Source organism: Falco punctatus (assembly GCF_963210335.1).
Source record: "Falco punctatus genome assembly, chromosome: 14".
Lineage (NCBI taxonomy): Eukaryota > Metazoa > Chordata > Aves > Falconiformes > Falconidae > Falco > Falco punctatus.
Window position 1 is genome coordinate 13,894,190 of NC_137594.1, and position 25,000 is coordinate 13,919,189.

General features: G+C 37.5%; 1 protein-coding gene across 11 annotated transcripts in view; it reads right to left on the reverse strand.

Moving 5' to 3' along the window:
- Positions 1-25,000, reverse strand: part of ZNF536 (zinc finger protein 536) — a 354,573-nt gene that overhangs the window by 276,879 nt on the left and 52,694 nt on the right. For 5 of the 11 annotated variants that reach the window (XR_013931899.1, XM_080410809.1, XM_080410803.1 and 2 more), the window contains exons 2-3: positions 21,686-21,780; positions 8,964-9,033 (exon numbers count right to left, since the gene is read on the reverse strand). The gene's annotated coding sequence lies outside the window, so the exon portion shown is untranslated. Of the gene's footprint in view, positions 1-8,963; positions 21,781-25,000 lie in introns of all 11 variants that reach the window. The other 6 variants (XM_080410807.1, XM_080410806.1, XM_080410811.1 and 3 more) reach the window with 5 other exon arrangements.

Sequence of the window (25,000 nt, forward strand, 5' to 3'; positions counted from 1 at the left end):
TCAACAGAGTACATTTACCACATCATTCCTCTTACTACTTAGAGGGCTGCATTTGAATAAAGAGGGCTTGCTACACAGTAGAGAGAACTGGGTGAGTATATGGAGGTTTGAACTGCTCAGAAAATTGTGCAACATTTCAATTAAAACTACTTTAATCATAAATTAGGCTGATGTCAACAATCTGGGGCGGGGGGGGGGGAAGATAATTGTTCTTACAGGGGGGAAAACGGTAGTGTTATTTCCAGGGAGACAGATCATATTGCACAGAACGTTTGTGCAAAAAAGTTTGTCTCATACAGTACTAAGCATTAAAAAAAAAAAGAGACACAAACTGTCATTTAAAAGTCAGTACTACCTCAAATCGTCACTAAATTGATATTCTTAGCATTAGTGCCAAGGCTGGAAGGTCAGTCCATTGAAATAAAGTATTTGGTTAGTCTGGGAAAGTTTGCATTGACAATGCCTGTCAATAAAGAGGACCTTTGATCCACAAGGCTGAGAAATCCATCAAGTCTTAACACATTTCATTATTATAATAAATAATATTATTATCAATTAAATTTTCAATGTACACATATACAGGATCGTACAAAACCAAAACCCCTTGTCTTAGATCACCTTTCCTTGTACTTTTCTGGAGCTTTTCTCTGCCCCAAGTTTTATACAGGTTAAAGCACTGCCTACGGCTACAGTTGACTTAATATGGGTCTTCATTTACTGAAAGGTATAGTTTGCAGTTAAAAAAAAAAAAAAAAGCCTCACAACTTGGTGTTGTAAATAAAGCTGCAAGGTTTCACACGGGATTGCTACGTTATTGAAAGCACACTAGAATGGGGTTAGGAAAACGCAAATCAGTGTTACAGGACTGTGACTCCTTCATAAACAGAAGCCAAACTGTGTCAGTTTTCGAGTAAGAGAAAAGACTTGCTAAAAGCTTCAAGATGTTGGGAAGAATGTGCTCTTACAATGCCAACTTACTGCAATAAACCTAGCTCAGTAACTAGACTGTAGGCTTCTTTGTGTCTCATATGCTGAATGCAGAAAAAAGAAACAAGACCTCTATGCCTCCTGCTATTGTGGAAAGAGGACTGAAAACTGACAGCTCCTAAAAATAATAAAGCAACAAGGAGAGGCAGACATAGTGATTCTCAAGAAGGACTGAAATGAAAGAGCCATAGCTGCTAAACTCATTATCATAGGTAGATCTGTTAGAAATTAATCTTTCAGCAGAAAATTTGGTTCCAACCCAAAACATGCCAAAACCGACACTGCAATATGGAAACGTTTACCCTGGCAAAGTCAAAACACTACCCTTAAATTCTGTCATTCATGTTTTAACATGCTGTATTACAATATAGCATAATGATCTAAAAACATCAAATGTAAACTAGGCATTTCAACTCCATCAGAACATTTGCATAGCTTCCCCTGAAAACTTCCAAACATGTATGCTAGAAATCATATCAATAAAATTAAAGAATTTCAAGACAAAAGGTATTCTTAACTATTATCTTTTGTGAGTCTGTGGGTAGTGATCTGTCCCCACAAAAGGAAAGAACAATTTTCAGGAATGAAAATAAGCAGCATAAATGGCTGGATGGTTAAGCTGAAGGCAGGGCATGAGGGGACAGGGGCAGCAGCTCTGAATGAGACTGGTCCAACACCTTCAACATGCAACTGACTTGTATGCATCAAGTTCCCCTTGTGCTTTAGGGTTTTCCTTGACTGGAAAACAGCCTCTGACACTCATTCTCAGCACAAGGATCAGTGCCCTGTTACTCCCCATAGGACCTACTATGTGTTAGCCTCATTCGTGTCCTAGTGCTCCCCAAGCAGAATCAGAGAGAGGTTTGCATTGGAAGGGACCTTAAAGACCATCTAGTTCCAGCCCCACCACCACGGGCAGGGACACCTTCCACTGGAGCAGGTTGCTCAAAGCCCCATCCAGCCTGGCCTTGGACACTGCCAGGGATGGGGCATCCACAGCTCCTCCAGGCAGCCTCTTCCAGTGTCTCACCACCCTCACAGTAAAGAATTTCTTCCTCATATCTAATCTAAACCTATCCTCAAACAGTAACCCTGTGCTGCTACTTGGACATTTTTTGCTGCATATGACCAGGATTAGGACAACTGTTCCTGTTCGGTTAGGGGAGAGGAGCAGGCTCCAACTGTGATAATTGTCAACACCTTGTTGGTCAAAACACCCAAACCCTAATAAGTAGATTGTGATCTCCCTGACCCACTCATGCATCCCTCTCTCCTCTCCACACCCTTCAAGGAAAATTTCAGGTTTTAGTTGAAAACCAGAAAGTTGTTTGAGTTTCATTTTCTGATGTTTTTGTTTGTAGTTTTTTTTATTTAAAAGACAAAAACTGTCTAGGGCAACTTGGGGGATGGGGGTGGGTGGGTGGAGAAGGCTCATTCAACAAATGCATGTCCTGTTAGCAACCAAAAACAGTTTAAAAAATTATTACATTATTAAGTCTTACATTTTTCCATTGGTACTTCCTCTTTTGAAAGTTTCTTCACTATGAATATCAAGTATATAAAAAACAGACCTTACAAACTGTTCACGAAGTTATGCAATGGACATGGGTGAAAAAAAATAAATCTGTTCAGTGAAAATAATACAAAGGTTAGAATGTGCATTTCATATAAATTTGTTTTTAAGGGATACTACATTAGGGTATTTCAATTATTTCAACAAATACCAAAACAATTATTCACCACTACAAAGAGAGACTTGGTGAAAGTTTTTGTTTTAAGGTCATGTCAAGTACTAATACTTAAGCCAACCCAAGACTGAAAACATTATAACACTTGCAGGAAAATGCATATATATTTTCCCCCAAAGCCACAGTACTGCAGTTTGCCTATTTCCATCATTATTAGTATTAAAAAAATAGTACAAACACAACAAAACAAAAAAAAAAGAAAATTTCACTCCTACTTTCTTATTTCTTTAGATCTTAACCTGACATTAATGAGCAAATACACACTAGGATGATGATCACACTGTAGGATAAAATGGCTCATATACTGTGTTGATAAGTTAAGATGAAAGAAATCCAGAACAAAGACACAACAGTATTGTGGAGATATGTTTAGATTCCAAAATATTTGTATCAGTCAAAGATAGAAACACCCAAAACAAAAAACAAAAAACAAAAAAACCCACAACTGATAAATAGAAACATCCACTTTTTCCACTTGACTGTATAATAAAGATACTGTATATATTAAGGCATTCTCTGTTACTATGCCTAGCTACCACCTACAGCACACAGACACATTATATACATATTTTCCATCTGATCTCTGATGCATTTGTAGCTCCCATCGAATATCAATGCCATCCCTAAGCAAGCATTTGAGGTTAGGATTCACATTACAGGAGACAAAAATGATGCTCAAATGGAAACAGCACTGGCATTGAGATCCTGACCCTGATGACTATTTGAGGTCCTTTTGAGTAACACCTCTGATACAATTCTTCCTGAATCCCAGAACAAGATTACAATTTGCACTAGGCAGTCTACCGGACTATACTAGACAAGTTTACAGAAACACTGGCTGCAAAATCCAGAAAGGTGACCTGAAAGGAATTTAATATAGTCCCAATCCCTGTATAACCACCCTAACTACAAATGTGATGCAGATGGCACATTTCTTCATTTATACTCTACTGGGTAGTGCCTTTGTTTTCAGTAGCAACCATTCACCACAGCCTTTCCTCTCCATTTTTTCCTCCTGCCAGATGAAATGCTTTTGTCTTCCCATGCCAACTGGCTTATTTATGTAAGTTATTGTGACACTTCATTCCACCATAACATGGCACTATTCCTTCAAAGTGAGAGCTGTCATTAGAGGTATCATTCTGAAATGTGAATATTAATGCCCCAAAGAGATGACCTATGAGCATCACAGATGGACAAGAAGGGGCTAGGTGTACACTGGTAACAGGATTGATAACAATTTATGAGGATGCCAGACACAACGGCACATCATCTTGGTCGACAAGAACTGCTATTCACAAATTGTACTTCCACAAGCACCTTCAATGCTGTCACCAATCAAGATTCATAATAAGCATTTTAAGACTGGTATGTTTTTTAATGGCATCAGCCTGATGCCAAGAACAAGTCAATAGAAAAACCACTTTCAAGGAATGAAAAGCTGAAGTAAATACAAAAGGTGCACTGGATGAATGCTGCAGCAGTCAACTACTTGCACTTGAGAGAGAAGAAGAGGTTATAATCTGAAGGAGAATTTTCCAACAATGAAGTATGATGTACTATATTTAAGGAGTGAATGCAGAACTTGACCAGACAGTTCATAATAAATGCTATATGATCAGGGTTGTTGGGGGGGGGGGGGTGTTTTGGTTTGGTTTTTGGTTTTGGTTTGGTTTGGTTTTAATGTAATTTTGTGTTTAAAGACATTCTGATTGCAGGTAGAAACTTCAACTGTTTAAAAGTGCTACCTAACAGTTGCATTAGAAGTCAAGCACTGTATATAAAGGTGCGCTCAGGGAAAAATAAAAGCACCCCTCACTTGGGATACTTTTTATCTCAATGACTGGAAAAAATACTTCACCTAAGAGAGTAAATAAAGGTGAAATGTATCAATCCCACTGATTCTCCTTCTCTGGTTAATCAGTTTGCCAAAACCAACTACCTAATGATATTTTGTGATTTTACAGCTACCTGTGTTGATGCCCAGCAAAGGACACAAGCAGTAATTCTTGGTCATGTGTTTAAAAAACCCTGACTTGAGAACAATTTAAAGAGTTGCTTCTTAGAGTTTCTTCCACTAATGATAGGTACGCACAGTAACTTCATTGAAACAGTCAAGCTAGGTCTCAATTAGGAAAAATTAGCACAAGCAGAATGCTACATTAACACAGCTTTATTCCTTTCACTACATAAGCTAAACCAGGTACTTCTGCCTAATTTATTCCATGCCTGACAAACTTTCTGCAACACTAAGCCAAGCACTTTTTTGCTGAAAAGGATAGAAGCTGAAATTAATTAAAAAAAAATAAAAATAAAAAAAGAGAGCTCACAGTCTTCCTACTTTTTTATTAATGCCAATTTTATCATTCAATTCACTTGTTCACACAGCACAATTCACATCTTTATTCACTTATCTTTTACTGCTTATGTGTGTTTTCAGAAGACGCACATCTCTGCTGTCCCACTCTAAAGCCAGGCCTGGCTCCAGCGTTGTGGTCGACACTCACAGACCTAAGCACAACCTTCTGAACCAGGTTCTGAACATTCCAGCTTCTTCCTTTTAACTTGAACTGCATATGTAATTTTAGGTGGGTGAATTGTGTCCTGAAAACAGGAGTCTTTCTATTCGTTGGGTTTTAAGAGCTATATAATTCTTGCCCTGCCTCTAATTGCTTTATATTAAATATTCACTAGAAATACATGGGAAAATAGCACATCCTTCATAGTAACTATTCTTTTTGTTCTGGAGACAAAATTATTATTTACTCAATTAAAATTATTATTGATCTTTTGCCAAATGAGAAAATGTGACTTGGTCACAGTGGCTCCATCCTTCTCCCCATAAATCTCCTATAGCACACTTCTGACTCTGCCTCTCACCTCTCCAGACTTTCACCTACTTGGACAGTCAAGCTCTCTGGGAAAAGGACTGGGTATGAAGGGTTCAATACAAGTGTTGGCTGGAGCTGCAAGGTAAACCATCAAATGGTAAAACAGAATTATAAAACTTCTCTCAGAACAATCTTCTCCTACTCCTCTCCAACAAAGACAATTTGAGAGGAAGGAAGAAGATGAACAATGGAAGTTTTCGAGAACAACCCAGTCAGGATAGACAATAAACCTGCAAGCTACCCTGAGGAAATAAGGTGTAAAGTTCAGTCAGTCCTATGTATTTCTAAAAATCATAAAATATCAAGTATCCTTCTTGAAGAAAATTCTCTCTCTAGTCTCCTACCACATTGCTATGTAACTATACAATAAATATTATCCAGCTCACATGCTTCTGTTTACTTAGCATACATTATATTTGATGCTGTCAGGCAGAGTAAGTTTCACTTCTGTCATCCTAAAATACTAATAGTTGTCAATCAAAATAGAAAATGCATAATAAAAATGTTTTAGAAACTTATAACCCTATATTTCTACATCCTCAGCTTGGAGCTAAGCATTGCTAAAAATGAGATTAATTATATGTTTGTACAGTGCCCAGTAAAATCAGACAGACCTCTAAGCAACATCCTCCTAGAAACCAGCAGACTAGATACATAAGCATGTAGAGAAAGCATGTATATATTATGCAATATATGCGACAGTAATTTCATAGTTTCATCTTCATTTGTCCCAGTCCTTTGATCTACAAGAGACTTTTGGGGAAAAAACAACCTCACAATCTGCTCAGTGACACCGTGTTAGGCAGAGGATGGGAGAGAAGGGCCCAGTCAATACCAAAGTAATTTATGGCGGCTTTCTGCAAATATTTAGAAGCATGGAAGCACCAAGGAGATACAAACAGGACAGGTCCCTGAAGTTATGACCCACATAAACAGGGTAAACTGATCAATTTAAGATAAAGTGTCAGAAAAATATCCTTTGAATTATAACTGTGAAACTTTAGTAGGAACTTCACTGCTTGGGACATTTAAACCTGCTCTGGACAAAGTATTAGAAAATACCCTGTAGGGAACAATCCTGTAATGTCAAGAAGACGGACTAGATGTGTAAGAGGTCTTTTGCTGCTCCAATTTTTATTATTCTAATCCATCACCCTTACTGAGGTGGTGAAGTTTTATGTAGACCTTTAAAATTATGACCATTACAAAATTATATCTGTGTCTGCATAATATACACACACATATGGATGTAAGGTCTGCTTTTTAAAAACTCAGAGTGCAAAACCAAATTTTGCACCTAATTTGCCCATGCTACAGCTGTAACTATGCATTAATCTGGCAAGTGCAGACAGAAAGTTCTAATTATGGTTATGTGAATGCACAATTTACATGCATAAGTGTAACAAGTGAACTTGCAACTTAGGCATGCAGTAACTGAAGTATTTTTACTATTGACAACACAGTAGTATTGGACTGTGACATGCTTATGCCACAAAACCAGGATCAGTCTGTGAGCTTTGCCCCAAAACAGAAAACTGAAAATCCTGCGAGGCAGACACCAAGTTGACCAACAAGCTGACATCAAAGCTTACAGAGACACTAAGGAGAAATCTCACAAGGAGCTCTAAACAAGATGCTTTCATCAGGGATTCCCAAGGAAAAAGTGAAAGATTTTATCTGGCTCCCTTCTGCCCAAATCACTATGGTCTTTCTCATTTTTCTTTGCCCCCCTGTTTTGCAGAGAAGGCAGAACTCCCTATCGCTCTTTCTAAACCTGAAGTCCACTGAGGAGTTTGTACTGACAATGAGTAGAAGTCACTCGGAGCAATGGCTGCAGAAAGCACCTCTGTTCCCCAGGCACAGGGTGGCAGAACTCTTTATGGATATACAAGGTCCGTTAAAGGAGGAGGATAAAGGCTTCACTTTCTTCATGCATGTTACTGTTGTTATTTGTTGTTCCAGAAGTGAAATCCTCTTATCGACTAAGGCACTAGGCAATCACCCCCATATGAGTGCCAATAAAGAGATCCATTGTCTACATATTTCAGTAGGAAAGAAAAACAAAGAAAGGGTATGGAGAAGGGGAAAGGTGTTTTCCTTTTAATCTTTTAGACTGTAAGAGCCATAACTGGGTTTTCTATATAGTTTAACCCTAGTTTGTCACAGTATTAGAGTGAGAAACAGCAGCCTGCACTGATATTTACACGCAAATCTTAATGACTTCAATTGCTGCTAAGGATGCAGGATGGTGGCAGGATATGGCCATTCACCATTAAGGCCCTAAAGTCTTCATAATTACTGAGTATACAGAATATTTATTATAGAGACTATGCCAGGCCTCTTTTGTGAGCTGCCCTGGGCCTGTTCTCTGAGCCACATCAAGCAAGAAGTTTAAATGAAACTGCTCCCAAGTTTCTGAAATGGTTTAATAAAACATATACTGACTGTAATATTCAGTTTATAGTAGAAAACTATTGCCCCTTGGTTTGAAAAATGACCTCTAGTTGGCAATTTTACTCTCAGCTTCATAGATTATAGTCCGCTGTTGGTCATTTTCTCAATCCACAGGGCAATACTTTTCCATAACAAGCTCAAACTGCAATCAGTATTTGTAGGCTGTTACACAAGTTGAGGATAATATGTCTCAACACATTCTATTATATGACTAAACAAAAGAAATAACAACCTGGTGACACAGACATATGGAGAAAAGCAGTGCTATTCTTCTAATGCTGAGATAGCAGAAAAACATTATTTCTTTGTATTGTGCTAATTTATATTAAATTTAATGTCTCCAATACAAAATAATCTCTAATTTGATTTTTTTTCATTAATAGTGTTTTGGTTTACGTTGGCTTATGTCTATTCTTATTTTAATGTAAAATGACAAATACTAAATTCTATTAGTATCAGATTTTAGAAATGACAGGTAGTGGCAGATAACCTAACATAGTAGAATTACATTAAAATGTATTCACATAGTTATCTTAAAGATCATTTGGTCTTGGGCACATAAAACACACGTTCATAAAACTTACAGGTTTGTTATTAAGAAATTCTGATACAATTTAGTAGGCAAGCTGCAAGTAATTGTTTCAGCACCCAGCTGTAGTACCTAAATACAAGATGAAATACAACATTTGGAAAAAAAGTTCCCGTATTAATTAATAAAACAGATACACTCTGTTGAGAAGACGACGTAGCCCAGGAAGCAAGGAAGATCTGGAGGCTGTTCCACGATACGCCCCACACAGCTCTGCCAGCGACAGATGTTAAGAAAATCTCCCCACCTTCCCAAACCGCAGTTACGCTGACCTGCAGGGCTAGTACAACTTACCTAGCCACCGGACTGTGGCGGAGTTTAACTCTTTAATCAATGGATGATGAAAGCTCTTGTAGATCCTTTACTGTAAATGCAAAATATTTATAATTACAAGACTAATACTCATCCTTGTCTGTAAATAAAACGCTGCGGTTAAAACTTGGTGCGTACATACTGAGAGCCAAAAGGGACCAACTTCCTAAGCTGAGGCTAGAGGAGTCAAGCAGTGGACATTTTGCCATCCTTCCTCTAGAAATTACAAGTTTCCTGTCCTTTAACAAAATACACCATATTTGCTGGGGATCTATGAGGGGTCAGAAGGGAGAATCTTGCCTGAAAGCTGTAAGACCCATAAGAGGAAAAGGTTCATTGTAGGCAGCTGTAGGGCTTCAGAAACTATATGCATCTATAATACTGCATTTTGAGATGTTAAAGGGGCAGATTTTTTTTTCTTCATCCATTTTCCACTACTGTTCCTATATTATAGCTCAGTCACTGATCAGCCTGCATTTCTAGCTGGAATTTCAGTGGTCTGGATTCATTTAAACACATAGGAACTGCATCAATAAGTTGTTTTAAAACATTTAAGCTACAGAAAGTATTTGAATGTGATTACGGAAAGATGATGGCTCTTTATCTTTGAACTCTTCAAGGAACTTAGATGTCTAACTCATTAGTAGTGTTTAGTATATTAGATTTTACATTTTTATGATTTTAGAAGAAAGGTTTTCTAATACAGGAGAAAAAAAAAAGCAGCTTCCCCCCCCTCCCATTTTTCATTTTAGAGTAATAAAAGTGGCACATATGTGCCATAGCGTAATGGATTAATTAAGGAATATGATGTTTATCCTAGGTCCTGAGCTGTACATCTTCATAACTCACTCATTAAAATTAATGTATTATACCATGCTCCAGAATGATATATCTGTTTTTACCATACCTGTTGAAAATAAATTGTTCTAAATTGGATTATCCTGATATCCAGTGAGAAATGTAAAAATTACATTGTTATTTTAAGAATTTACATTGCTGTGTATAAAAAAAACATAATCTTTTCACTGTGCTTTTGAACTGTCATGTTACTCCTACTGTTATGAAATCATAATTGCTGCTGCCACACCTAAAATCAAATGCAATGCATATTGTATTTCTTCATATGCTGTGTATTTCGTACCTTAATCACAAAACCATATACAGTATATTTCAGGACTATTCTTTCATTACTGACTGCTTCTGTATGTAAGTAATACACAACAATGCATGCAAGGACTCATAAAATACTCATTTCTAAAATCAACAGATGAAAAATCCCTAAATAATAATGTACAGATGTTTCATATTTACATGAGCTGTTGGCATTTAATACTGCCAATCATACATGCAATAAAATCAGTGCATTTCAAGGTACTCAGCACTTACAATAGATTATTTTTATTTTCTTTTAAATCAAAAGATCATTTTAGGATGATGGGAAAAAATGACTGTTCAATAAATATACAATGATATATTTCTGTTATCTTGAATTTCCTACGAGTGGTCAACTACACTATATTGTTCTATACCAATTCCTATTCCTTCTACCTCAAGAAAGTTGATTCTGCTGTCCTAAGCTGCAATGCCTCACTAAAAGTAAATTATCTGCACGTTATCTGCACAGTAATCCTCTTCTTGAATACAAGACAGAACATCATAGTTTCTAATCCTACACAGATAGAGTAATTCACATCCACTGTACATTTTACTGTAAAGACAGAGTAATACAATATGTTTGATAAATCATGTATGTGCCTGTGTACAAAGAAAAAGGTTTATCTCCTTTCCTACAAGATGCATCTGTATTAAAACACACACACACGCTCCCCATGCTGGCAATCCAACAATCTTTAGAAGTTCTATAATAGAGACATCTAAGTTTAAAAAATGAAGCAGCTCACAGGTCAAACAAGTTCCTGATGACAAGTGCTTAACCAGAAATATCATTCCACTGATTGTAAGTTTTCATCCATACATCAAACTCTAGCATCTATTGATTAAATAAAACTGGTATTATTTTTTTTTATTTCAAAGCAAAAGAGAATTAAATCATCCCCACTGTTTTCCCTGTGTTTGGAACTATCACATTGTACACACTGGCCATGTGTCCTGCTTATAATTACAACATCCTTAATGAGAGCTTTTTCTACAATACCGATCACAGGTTTCTTGCCTCTTCCTCTAAAGCTCCTGCTCCTGGTCATAATCAATGGCACTTGTTGGCACAATATTCTGACCCAAGATGGCAAAGAATATATCCAAGATCTACTTAAAGTTGATAAATTCATTTGCTTCAGGAAGTTTTGGGTCAGGACAACTTTAAGCATACATAAATACAAGAATTTACTGCAGTTATCCTGGCACATCTTTCCTTTCTCATACCCCTTTTTCACTGTGTAATTAGCTGCATCATGCCTTAATTTTGTTTGCAATCCTCTATAAAGTAATCCAGGCCAGGCAGCCCCTGCAAAGCCTTACCAAGTCAAGGTCTGCTGGCTTAGAGAACGGAGGGTCTCTTTCAGCAAAAATCATCAAAACACTGTGTATCTGTATATTTCTGACCCCCATCAACTGGGCTCTGAAGATACCTTCAAATCTAACGTAGCATGAACATATAATATATTGCTAATGATATCTTTGAAGAGCACCAACAGGTGGATACAAAAAAATCCTGAGGTTTAGTTTTGCCTTTTTTTTTTTTTTTCCCCTTGTGCAAAAGTATCCAAGTCAATTTGATAGCTTCCTTGGGTACTATGTCTCCAAGTCAGCCTTCAGCTTGGTTCCAGTCTACCTGCACAGTACTGCTCTGCACTGTGCAAACATGCTCTAACACTCAAAATGTACCATAAAAAGGCCAGAAAACCCTGTATCCGTGATGAAGTTTCCATTCTGGATGGTAATCACTGCTAGGCTAAAATGGTAGCATCCAAGTTCACTTACGTGTTTCACCCCACACTGACAGATGAAAGGACACATGCTAAACTCAATTCTGTTATTGTATGTGCACATCATTTAGTAAATTGTATAAAGTATTCTGATTTTTTTTTTACAGGCAAGGAATTTCTAATGTACTTTGAATCTAAATTAGCATCACAGACTAGGGTAAATGTGTAATTAGTAATAAATTAATTAACAAAAAAGGAATTTATTACCTGTTAGTTATTTCAGTGTGATGGAGTTACAGAAACTCAGAATGATGAGTAAATACAGACATCTGTACCAGTTAAGACGGCTGCAGCTTGGGCACGTCCCTCAGCCCTTTAGCCTTTTTCCACTGGAAATCAGTAGTTCAGCACCAGCAGAGCAAAGATGAGAACTTTGCTCCTGCTAAGCAGCACTAATTTCTGCCCATAGTGACATTCATAAGAGGATCAATCAAGTCACAGGGGTAAGAAAACTGTTTGCTTATGATGTGACTGTCACCAGTGAAGATGAGTTTGTAACACCCTCCAAGCATCAAGACGACACACAAAAGAAACATTTAAAAAAATAAACCCAACAGATACTCTTGCAAAATACATCAATGCAGTTTTCCAAACTCAAAAAGCAGAAGTCAGAAGATCAAGAACTCACAGTTAGGATTTTCCTATTAGTTAAAGAACATAAGGATTCTCCTGAAGTCTTTGATTGATATATGATCTTTTCTTTCTTTTCAGGCAGAACAGCTGTCCAGTGAACTAGAAGAAATAGCCCTGAAGACAGCTTTGTGTCTGATATGACTTTGAGAGGGAAAATTATCCCAGTGATAGATGCATTACATGGAACGTCTAAGAAAAAAAAAATAAAATAAAAATGTCATCCATGAAAGAATTTTTCTTTCTATTTGAGCAAGCGATCCCTATTATGCTTGAGGTGGGGCGGATGTTGCAGGGTCTGATACCAAAGAGAAAAGGTATGTCCCTCAAAACCAGAATGAACCTAGCCAAGAAGAGGCAGCAGGTATTTTTAAGAGAAGGGCAACTGGGCAAACAGGGAGAGAAACAGAAAATTTTCTGAAGATTGTCAGGACATGGTGACCTGGGATATATTGTAACTTACTTCATTCTTCTTAGTAAGGAAATTCTTTCAGAAAGGTGAAACACTCACACTCTGCTGGCTGGTTAAGATACACAATCTTTGCCACAATAACACAGAAATAACTGACTAGTACAAGAAAAAAAAAAAAAAAATTAGTGACAACAAACGCAAACCTTCTCAGCAGAAGTACTTGGTACAAATCTATATAGATTTATTCAATCTAATGAAATTATGTGAACTACATAAATGCAAGACTACGGCCACTGTGATAAGTGAAGTTATGTCCAGATTAGAGGAAAGATGGCATGAAACAGAGCCTACTCTAGAGCTGTGTTTTGCCAGCACTGTAAGGGGCTTAAAGAATGAACAGCCAGAATGCTCAGGTCAAGTTTGCATCTCTTTCTCACTCTAAAACCTGTCCCTGTGGCACTTCAGTGTATGGATGAGCACTATGGCTGCTGTCATTCACAGCCAGCAAAACGAAGAGTGATTACAATTGTACTTTCCTTGAAGTAACCAGATCCAGTCCAACACCGACCATGGCAAGCAGTGCATCAATGGTTTGTTCACCCACCTTCCAAAGCCTTGTTGAATTTGCCACATACATGATGTCCTCCATTAATTTGGTCAACACTAAACAAGGGCTGCTACATATCTAATACAGGATAGGGTAGGTCTTGGCTTAGCAACAGTCTAGCAGAAGAGTGTGATAACCTTCCACCCATGCTATCCTGGTGGCCCTTGAATCCTTAACCTAGATCTCCATCACCCTGCCCAAAACTCTTCATCATTCAATACAATGGATCTTTTCTCACTAACACTCTTCCATCTTCCACTCTCCTCCCAACCAAGCACCCTTCTTCCTGTTCCAAAGCCTTCCTAAGTCCCTGTGGGTATCCTTATTCCAGAAGCTAATTAAAATGAAATAAGATCTTTACGTTTCTCAATGCTAGACTGTTACACATTCTCATAGATGTTTACACAGAAATTTGTCTCTCTTCCCTTGCACAACTTGAACACCTTTCCTCCCCCTATCCCAAACCACCTCCTTTGTCCCTACTTCTGGAGTCCTCTTTCTCCCCCTACATAAGCTGTCGTTAACCCTGTGGATCAGAGTGGTGTTCCCACCAGCTGTTGACATCTGCCTGCTCTTCTGCTACCGCACCTGCCCCCCCCCCCAAACCCCACCCCCACATTACCAAGTGCCAGCCCCTGCTCTCACGCAGATTTTAAACCAGAGTTTTCTGAAATCCTGCTCCATGGGATTCCAACAACAGAAGAACAGAAGATAAGAACATAAAAGCATCCTCAATGTGGTGTCCCATCAGGAAGCCAACTAAATCTGACAGACTCTGTCCTCTCTGACCCATAAGCAGGAAAGGACTGAGCATTTAGAGAAGAACAGCAGTTCAGAAAACACCTTTATATATCTGTAATCAGCCAGCAACACCTAACAAACAAGAAGCATTCACCTAGGTATTTACTTTTGGGGCAATCAAATCACATTTTTAAAAAAATAAATAGTAATATCTACACATACACGTTACACACATTTATATTTCTGGTTTTCCCCTCCTTCTCCCCCACTTTTAGTTTGCAGTGACAGTCAGCAATTATTTTACAGAGAAAGACTCTGTAACAAGCTTACAAGATGCCTTTAGTAATAAGATAATTATTTGTAACTCTATAAAGAATTATAATTTTTAATTTAAAAAGAAATCAAATAAAAACAGCTTTCATCTTTCCTACCATGTGAAGAAAACATTCTCTGCCTACAACTCAAATTATCATTCTCTCTTTTGTGCAAAATGAATTGACCCAGAAATCTAAAAGGGTAAGAACCCATATTTGCTGGGCTTATTCAGCAGCCAAAAGTTCATGAAAAACACTGTTGTGTATCACATAGCAACCACTTGATGCCTATTGTTAAAATACAGTAGTTATTCAAAAAGTAAAATCTTGCATTCTCAAATAAGAAGCCAGGCTGCAATGTGTGTTTACTGTTTTTGAGAAACAGTCATCTTGCCATTTTCTCTTTTTCCATGGTCTTGGCATATTTGGTCAGCTATGCAATGTGCAGTTACCCACAGGAAAGAAAAGGAGCACAAGAATTTTCCTCCAGTGATTTGCTCACAGGACAATGTCCATTCAAAGTAACACTTGAGATCACTACTAAAAGACTCACGATGTGCTCTCTTTCTATGCAGCCACGCTTTCAGTAACAATGTAATATTCCAGAGGAAGAGTATGAAGGAGGAAGGGAGAGAAGCTTACCACTTTTTCATTGAGCATTACAGTTGCACACTTCCACTTGTTCTCAAAGCAAGCACCTCTTAGGAAGTCTAAAGACACATGTACAGATGTCCTCATTGCTGCTGTACTTTTGCACTTCTTCCCAGCACTGTTACCTGTTGCTGCAGCAGTGCAGAAGTGTGGAACTTCATGGACATCTCCCACTCCACCTTTCCTCCAAATCTTTAGTTGTAATGTACGGTAAAAAATAAGATGCAATAAAAGTAAAATTTACAGAGCAGGAAAGAAAGTCAGCTGTAGAGTCAGAAAAAAATATTAACAATTTATTTAAAATGGAGCATGTGTTACTCTCAAATATTTGAAAAGCAGTGGCAGATCACTTCAGGTATTCTGGTCTCCCCAGATTTCCATGAAATCTGAAAGACAGCCCCCAGTTTCAGTCACAACTGCACCAGACCACCTATTTAAATTACCAAAGCAAGACCAAAAGGGTTCTTCTGAAACAAGAGGAGATGAACGGGATGAAGGGAAGAATAAGATATAAACTCCCTCGTAGGTGCTATTACACAAATAGTACAACTTTAAAACTTCAAGATAATGGCATTTTTAATACCAGAAGGGATGGCAGACTTGCTTTGTGTAACTTTGACATATTTCAAGGCTGCGTACAAACAGGTGTGCAACATTTTTGCTAGCTGTAAGATGATTGTTGAGATTATCTGCTTATCTAAGAGTGTTTAAACTCCTTTTGAGTAGTTAAAATAAGATAGTGGCATAAAGTAGATTAAAAGTGTGGAAAAAATGTCTAAACAGACGTTTTTTCCCAAAAACCTTACTTTAAGCCAGCTGTATCCAGGTATGTGTGCTGTTTTCATAGCACCTGAAAAGAAAGTTGAGTGGTAGACAGCAAACCCCACATGAATGCTTGGAGCTGCTAAAGAAAAAGTGTGAGAATGAATTACATACCTGGAAGCAAAGAGGTGAGTTTCATGATTTTAAAGAGAGAGAGATCTGGCTGTTTCCAAAACAAGATGAAAGCATGGATGGGTTGAAGTTACAGCTTGCTTGCTGCAAGTGTTCCTGCTTGTCTTAATGCAAGTTCTTTATTGGAGGTCAGCAGAAAACGAAGAAAAACAGTTTCTTAACTACACGTCTCAGCTGGCTTACAAAAGTGTATATACAATTAAATATTCAAATCAGTCCAAAGGTAGATTAGTGTGTACTTATAGACAGGGATTGTCTATAGCAAGGAAATACTTGGTTTGGTCGTTGGTCAGTGATGTGGCCATGACAGGATGTGGTAACTATATATGACTTGAATAGCTGTAGTTACAACAGTACACCCATGTGTAATTTATCAGCAAGATAGCAGCATGCTTGATGAAACAAAGACTAAGCTATTACATCCAGTGCACAACTAAAAATCAAGAACTGTTTCCCCTAAAACAGTAAAACGTGTATGTTGAAGAATACCGCAGAACTTTCCTAGCACAATTCAAATTCTCCTCTGAAAATGTACGCTTCTCTCAGAAACAGATTCCCAGAACAGGGACTGGTAATTTATGATCCACCAAAATACTCTGTTGAACTAAAAAGTAATACCTACACTGCGCCTATGCAAATCACTAAGAATAAGTGACTCTAAGGACCAAGTAAGAACAAAGCCCAAAACTCCTATCAAGCATTATTTGAGGTTTGAAAAAGTCACGACAAAGTGTAATTTTTTTTAAATAGGGATAAATTAGGATTTCTGTAACAATTGACTCATTTTTCCTGCTTTTACCTAAGGATCTCAAAGAGCACTCCAAGTGTTAATTAAATTACAAAGCATTTTTGAGACAGGTAAATGGTATTATGCCCACTGGGGAACAGAGAGAACATTTATGTTTCATTACTAAAGTCACACAGTAATTCAGTGGCTAGCAATATAACTCAAGAATTACCAGTCACCACTTCTACTCATTGACCTGATGGCCTCACAAGAGGTAAAATTAGCCTTAAAAGCCAAAAATACTTTCCCCTTGTATTTTTTATCTTCCAAGAATCAGGCCAAGATTTTTTAATATTTTATTTTTCTTCCTTTGCTTACTGGGGGGGCTTTCTTTCAGTCACACAAAAGAAGCCACTTCCTCACCTACCCACGTGTGTTAAGGATCACAGTACAGCAATACAGACAGGAACCCAAACAAGGGCAGTGGACAGTAATGGTGCTGTTTAACAGCTTGCACAGCTGCAGCAAGATCCTCTTCTCCCTCTTCCAATCAGCCATACTACCAGAGATGACACATAAAAGCCTCTATCCCATCAGAATGGAGATGGAAAGATGTGCAGATGAACTAATCCTTTGCTGGCCAATTCACCAACTTCCAATCCTACTTTACCGAAGAAACAGGCATAAAACTACACTAAGGAACCTAGTCCCTTGTACACTTCATAGGATAATCTCCCAATGAAAGGGACAACATAAGAGCAGCTAGCAAGGCCCTGAAAATGCTTCAGACCATGGAACAGTCTATTCTGGTAGTTCTATCCTACTACATCTATTTTGAGTTGCATGTAAAGAGATGAGGGAGAAAAATTTCACTGACCATTCTTTTCTTAGCAAAAAAAAGGAAGCCACCATTTTTCATTCCAGCTTGGTCCTGACTAGTACAAGGGCAGGATCCACAAGTAATAAAGCAATAACATACAATGCAATCTGCACAATAAACAGTCCGGTGACTTACAGTGCAACCTAAGGGTATCTCTAATTCAAGACCGGTACAGCTCTGTTAGAGCTTTAACAAATTATATCTCCGTTAGAAAACTGATTTTGGAGACTTCTTTATAAAAGGTTTTTCTGTTTCATAAATAATTATTTATTACTAAAAACAGGGAAGCATCTTTATGAACTTTCTTTAAACCTTTTGAATACAATGCTAAAGCAAGATTTCAGGCTTTATTCCCCTCCCCTCCTCCTCCCCCATTTCTTGTTATGTCATGAAGAATCGTCTATGTGGAAGAGATGAAAATGTCTTTGATTTAAATGACCAAGGCTTAAGATTGTCTTTACCGTGGCAGAAAATAAAGCTGCTGCATATATTTCCAGTAGTGGTATTATTGTTATATGGTATGACAATCATAATCTTTTTTCTTTTCCTAAAAATATGTCTAAAGAACCACACAGTTTATACACTTCATTCAAAATATTTTTCTTCGTTTACATTGATTGCATATTTCAAATCATGTTACAGCTGTATCGCTTAGCCTAAATCAAATAAAGAATCCACATAAATGCATACACACACTTCCCTTGTTTTTAGACATTGCCAGTATTGACAAGATTAAAATATTTTTCTCATTCATTATTTATTGTGATATGATGAAACAGTGAGAGTATGTATTTAACAGAACATCACAAAGTAGAGTTAAAATGTGGACATGCTGTTTCATTTCGATTTTACTGCAACAGTGTTAAGTATGTGACTCCCTGACTGCAATAATGACATCTTTGGGTGATGAAGATTTAAGATGCTTTGCAAAGATGCAGTGTTATCCAAACTCTTCAGCCATGCTGATTAGGAGCATTATTAAATAGATGAACCCAAGACTGGAAAGAGTGCTGTGACTAAAGCCTCCCCTGTTGCAGAGGACTAGGGGAATCAGTGCTCAGTGGAAGGGCGGCAGCACACTCCCACACCACATCAGGTACATAACTGGAATGACTGGAAGGCAGTCATACATGTAAAACAGAGCACCGACATTTTTTTGTTACCAAAAATATGTCCTCTGGATAGTTTCTCTGCTTCTCAGGTGATCTGACACTACCTGACAACTGGAAATTGGGGTCAAGCAATGCTGTATCCAGTTGAACCTCGAACAGAGCTAGATAAGAGGGTAGGTAGGTATGAATTTGGTTTTTGAATACATGTACCTTGGATTGAAAACCAAACACAGCACAGCATAATCCAAGTTTCCAGCTCAAAGTTGGGCACTATTCTGCACGCTTCCACAGGCAAAACAGCAAGGAAATGCCAAAGAAAGAGCACCACAGCAAAGTGTAACCAGAACTGGTACTGCTGGGCACAGGAGCACAGAGCTTGCCTTCTGTAGTATGTGGCAGTCTCTGGGTTACAATGCAGAAAAAGACAGACACGTTTTAGCCCAAATGCTTATTCTTGCATACTACAGTCTAAATATACCCCGTATGATAAATACAGCAGAATAATCAGAAGGTACTGAATGCTTAAAAAGCACCCTTAACAAAACAAAACAATGTAATGCATATCTCTCTTTACGTGTCAAACAATTTTCCTAACAAATCATAATAATGCAGAATGATATAAAATTCACCCATCAAGCTCAAATGCATGCACAAAGATTACCATGGCAAAGAATTGTGAATTTCATTAAATATGTTAAAGGCAAAAAAAAAAATTCTGCTTTGAAAAATAGTAATCCTGTCTTTCAACAAAAATATTATAGGAAGCTATGAATTTGGTAGATCTGAATAGGATGTTGGTACATGTTTTACTAAGGTAATATAATGGCACACTATTATTAGATCACATTAATCATTACTGTGCCAAAGGCACTGACAGCACCACTGAAAAGGATTGAAAGGGCTGGTAATGGATATAAATTACCCATTGTGTGATAAAAGGATTTTTACTAAGAAGGTAAGAATAAAACAGCAAATTTCTAATATAACTGTTGTGTAAAAACCAAAATAAAAGTAATCCAGTCAGTAATATCCACAAAATCAGAAAGTAAGCACTTTTGAAACAAGATAAAGTCACAATAAAAACTGTATACAATGTAAAATTAATTTCGTGGTGCATAATATTACTATCAATTTAAATAGTTTACATTATGACCTCTAAGGGGTATGGTCAAGAGAAAGGTAAGCTTTGTTAATTAGAATCAAGCATGAGCTTCTGCATGTGTATTTTAAGTTTGTAGGCTTGGAATTTTTTCTTTGTTTTTTGTTGGTTGGTGTGGTTTTTTCAACCTATGACACCCCCCTGAAATTCAAGACATGTTGGGTTGTCTCTGTTTTCTGCATTAATATCACAACAAACAGCACATCTCTCAGATGGTTTTATTTGGATTCCAAATGCTATTACAAAACGAACCACGTCTTTGCTGAGCTATTTAACCATTTGATTGAAACCATTTGTATTACTAATTGTCCAGTTCTGTGCTCCTCCTTTACTCTGGAAGTATTTCCTGATATTAGTAGGAATCAGCGAACTGGTCAGACTACGTCCTTATTTACAGCAGTAAAAATCCACATATCTTTTCCGAAGTTGATGCAATTATTCTAGAATCAAGTCAATGTAATTCTTTTCAAGTCAATTGTCTAGAATGAAATCCAGTAGCTCACATTCAATTAGTAAGTTTTTTTAAATTGTGAGCCATATTCTTAAATTATATAAATTTGTAAGTACAGACATCAATCCTGAAAACACTTATGTCTATGTTTAACTTTACTCACGTGAGTAATTCCATTAGCATCAGTAATTCAATACCTGCTTATGCATTTGCAGTACTAAAGCTTTAATATGCCTGAATATCCTCTCACTTACATCAGCTATAAATCAGCGCAATTCCTCTGAATCACACAGTTTCTACTGATTCACAAGATATAAAAATGAGTGGACAATCCAGTATAACAATTACAATAAAGAAATAACATAAGAATTTGATTTGGGAGCAGAAGCCATCAGAAATTTTGATTTAAGAATCAATTAATGCATGTAGAATGTAGAATTAATTATTAGTTATTTCCTAGGAAGCTATACTTTTATTTCAAACTGAGGGCCAAATAACCCAATTCTGATTTCACACTGATTTCCACACCAGTCAGATTTCTTAGACTTTACAGTAGCTTTTCTTCTACTGCACTGGAATAGCTCAGAGGGAAATCACACATACAATGTAGTACACCCCTCCACCCACTGATTTTCATGGGTGTTCTTCTCATGCTAATATGCAACAGAATATGGTCGTTAATAATATGCATGAGATGTTCTATTGAACTTATGGGGAAAAAAACACCAAAAAGTGATAAAATGAACTTAATCATGAGTGTCATGGATTTTTTACAATCAGCAGTATGTTTATAAAGTAATAAATGATGATTCATCTCTAACACAATTATTACATATCAACTGCGTAAGATGAATGCTCATGATTTTACCAAGCAGATTCTTTTCTTGAAAAATCTATTTGTAGCTCACTACACCCCGAAAGAACCACAATAAACAGTTTTGCTAAAGACAAACACAGTATTTTTGAAGATGTAGAAAAAAGCATGTGAGAGCAGGTTTTTTAAATCTAACTTGGGTACCTCATTTTTATGTGTTTTTTGAATATGGAAAAAAAAGCCTAAAATCTCAGATCCGTAAGCAGAAGAAAAATGTTATGAGAACAATGTAAGTAAGTATTCTTACCAGTTACTCTTAAACCAACGAATCTGTTCCCTGGCTGACGAAATTCTTAAAAGACACAGGATAGGTACTGAAGGTCGCAACTGTAAAAATAAAACCTGTGAGAAATTTAATATGTCAAAACTCAGTGTTTAAATCAGACATTTACGTTAAAATATTACAATGCCACCTCAAGCAGACAATCCACAGAGCAGCAGAGATTGTTGAGAATTAGAATATTAATGGGATTAACACCTTTTATTTTTTAAGCCTTCATAACGTACAAGTTTGGTGGTCATTTCATTTTGAGAACTGAAAAGTTCTTTCAATTCTGGATTGGTTTGAGAGGAAAAACCTCTCCTCAAGATAATGCTGAGGAACAGAATGAAATGCCTCTGATCCTTTCCCCTAGACAGTGCAGCAAAAGAGGACAAAACAGGATAAAACAAAAGTTGCATAGCATACTCCAGAAACCCAGTTATTCTCTTTGACATTGATATTCTAATCTTTCAAACTGAGTAAAAAGAGAACAGCTACTAATTGTATTTTTACTTTTTTTAATTCCATTTTATAACAGAAATAAGTCCTTTGTAGATGATCTCATCTAATAAACCCTACTTAAAAGAGATAAGAGCCAGCAGTAAAAAACAAGCCAGAATACTTCCAAGATATTTGTCAGTAGTGAATTTAGGACCATTACATTAGTAAGCAAAATAGAAACAAAAACAAAGGGCATTCTTAGAGCAAAGTAAAGTTCACTCAACTGAAGCTATAATCTGAAGAATTTATGACTGAGAATTCTAACTATGTTTATTCCTGTGCATGTCTAACAAATGAAATTGAAGGTCACTTCCAAATAATACCCTTTTACATCCACATCAACCAAACTATTTCATACAGCAGGCTCTGGCTCTGAAACCCCCGTTCAAGCACCACAGCCTTATGGCTTCACCTTGCCAACGCTGATTTCCCAGAGAAGCACTGACTTCTCCACAGAGCCCCAGTAGTGGGCTGTGGTAGTCAGCGTGTACAGAATTGCATCCTTCATTTCTGTGGGAAATAATTAAGAGCTTGGTCACTTTACGGCATTTGGTTTAAAATGATCAGCACAGACAGGACCATGCTGCTGGACAATGCCACTTGTTGACTTGAAGGATAAACAACTTTGAGGACTTCTGTTGATGATGAAAACAATATGAAAGACTTCTGCAAATTAGGACTTCACTACTAAGCAGCGCAGCCCTCCACTAGTGCAACAGCAATAAAACACTTTTCAGGTATCCTCCAAGATCTCTCCAGACTCCACCTTGTCCCAATAACATCCAATGCAAAATGCCGCTGCAGAATGCCCCACTTTGTCCATGCCACCACTTCTTCTCACTCCTTTGGTTTCCCTACCACACCAAGCACAGGCTACTTACTTTCATTTTGACAGTCTACCATTCCCCCTCCTTCCCCCCTCACTTGCAATTGAACCGGTCTTTATCACACACTTTGAAATGTTTTCCAACTGATAATTCTGCCATACAACTTCTGACATAGGAGTATTACCCCAGTAAAAGCTTTAAACTCCTCCTTTGTAACTCGCATTTCCACCGCTAACTGCCAACAGTTCAGCAGCAGACATCTGGTTTGCCGTCACCACTGTTTCTCACACGTAGGAACACATTCTTTTTTGCTCTGTCCTCAAGCCTAGCTTTCTCCTACATGCCAACTGTCTCTGCTTTTATACTTGAATTATAAGCCCCGAAAGGCAAAGCCCATCTTCTCATTACATATTTTACAGTATTGAGCTTAATGGGTGGTGAGCACGTACAAGCCATTACTCCGATCTGGTACCCCATTTCCCACGGGCAGCTACACGAGAAGCAAACCAACAGTCAAGCCAAGCACCTACAGTGTTGGCTGGAGAGAGCAAAAACCTTTTATAAATGGTTTTAAAAAAACCCCTTGTCATCAGATCTGGTCTTCCCAAATATGAAACCATATCTAGGCAGGATTCAGAATCCATTTATAGAGAGGCCTGTACTATTTTAGAATTCAAATAAGTGAATTTTGATTACAATATTTGGACACATAGGAGAAGCAAATTCCTGGACTGCTACATAGAAACATAGGTCCTATCCAACGTTTTCAGTTGCACAGTGTCTAAAAACAGTGACAGCTTGTTTGTCTGGAATTTCTGCTGTTGTTGATGTCTTAAAAGCTCAAGATACACCTTTTTAGCGTTTACTTGCAGCTCATTCAAGGTAAGAAAGCCAAGAAATGGAAACAAAGATAATAAACTGTTACATTTCAAAAAGATATTATCCCGCTAAACAGGTTCTTAGTACTCCTATGCCAACATCGTAGGCTACATTTTTGCTATGCTATTACAAGGCTACTTGTGTTTAAAAAAAAATATTCAGATTTTACATACGCGCTCATGACTTGCAAAATTCTAGGAATGATTCTCAAGGGGCTTTCACTAAGATGCTTTATAAATTCTGATGACAGACAGAACACAGTAAGGCTTCATCTCTTAAAGTCCTGTACTGATTTGTTTGGAGGCTTCGTGTCATTGATCAGCATGTCAATGTCTCTTGCAATCTGCTTTCCAGTTCATGACTGCGAGTGAACCCCTCAGGTTTAAAACCTTAAATGATTTAAGGTCTGTGATACATAACCTTACGAACAAATTGGGAAAATCTGTAGCTTTACACATTAAACTGTAGCAGAAATGATTTAAAGCCTTATAAAAAGGTATTTTACTTACCTGTGCTAATATTATTCTAACACATTTGACACTATGTAAAGCAGATATTTTAAAGGTACAGGCAGCAAGCTGCATAGAAACAAATTAAGATAGTTCTGCTTAGGTCAAACTGGGCCAGTTTACCAGCGTCTGATATACTCACTGGTGTTAAAAAACCACACCATGAACCCCTACAGACCAATTTATCATGGTAAAGCCTCCTGGAGTAGCACTCCCATGCAGTTGCACTCGGCTCCACAAATGAGCCTGTTCCCCCAGCACGCCTCTACACCCAAAGAAGAAAAAACCCCAAAGGCCTTCAGAAAGAGGATGGTAAAATGAAAGATGCTTGAGTACGGACTCATTCTGAATAATGGGACTTTTCCCGTAATACAAAGGCTGCAAAGGCTTCATCACAAGCCTTTTAGCACCACATCCCATTCCAGTTAAACTCAATGATGAAACCCCCACTGATCTCAAGCAGACAAAGCTTGGGCCCTCTGTAAACAGTGTACCCTTTCTGATGGCATGAGGTGTCATATTTAAATAATTATTCCCTATCAGCTGCTTTATGAGGGCCTCTTGAAATGCCGTGGCATAGCTGC